The sequence below is a fragment of the Penaeus monodon genome, chromosome 33, assembly GCF_015228065.2.
Source record: "Penaeus monodon isolate SGIC_2016 chromosome 33, NSTDA_Pmon_1, whole genome shotgun sequence".
NCBI classification, from domain to species: domain Eukaryota; kingdom Metazoa; phylum Arthropoda; class Malacostraca; order Decapoda; family Penaeidae; genus Penaeus; species Penaeus monodon.
The window spans coordinates 31,227,096-31,227,638 of NC_051418.1; the positions used below are offsets into that span (position 1 = coordinate 31,227,096).

A 543-nucleotide genomic window follows, 5' to 3' on the forward strand; every position below is an offset into this window, starting at 1 on the left:
ATTTCCTTTCATTCGTTCTCTATTTTATTCCCCTTGGCACCGTCCCTCGCTTTTCCATACTTCCGTTTCTCTTCCGTGACAATGGATTACAGACACGAACGATCAACTTGACGTCTTCGGTAGAAAAAGAAAAGATAATCATAAAGAAAAACATCATACATATATTATAAATGTTCAGATATTTTTCTTATCAATCGTAAGAAGAAAAAAACAAATGATATAAATGTCAAAAGACGAACCGAAGCCGACTCGAAAGGACAGCCATCGAACGCCCACTCGAACACCGCGCGGCGCTCAACGCAACACGAAAAAGCCTTCGAAAGAGAGGGTACGACACGCACCTTTGGATACGCTGCTTCGGAGAGCCTGTCACGCCTGTCAAAGCGGAGAGCAAGGGGAGCAAGACAAGACGCGGTTGCAGCGAGATTACTCGACCTTCTTGCAAGAGGTAAGACGTGAGTTGTGCGCTTGAACAAGATCTGGCGAGCTATCTGTACTCTGGCTGCAGCGCCGCCTGACCACCAGCGAGCGCCGAGGGAGCGT

General features: G+C 47.5%; 1 protein-coding gene across 1 annotated transcript in view; it reads right to left on the reverse strand.

Moving 5' to 3' along the window:
- The window catches only part of LOC119594379 (cellular retinoic acid-binding protein 1-like), a 20,770-nt gene extending 20,233 nt beyond the window's left edge, over positions 1 to 537 (reverse strand). The window contains exon 1 of the mRNA XM_037943441.1: positions 342 to 537. The gene's annotated coding sequence lies outside the window, so the exon portion shown is untranslated. The remainder of the gene's footprint in view (positions 1 to 341) is intronic.
- Between the last annotated feature and the right edge of the window lie 6 nt (positions 538 to 543).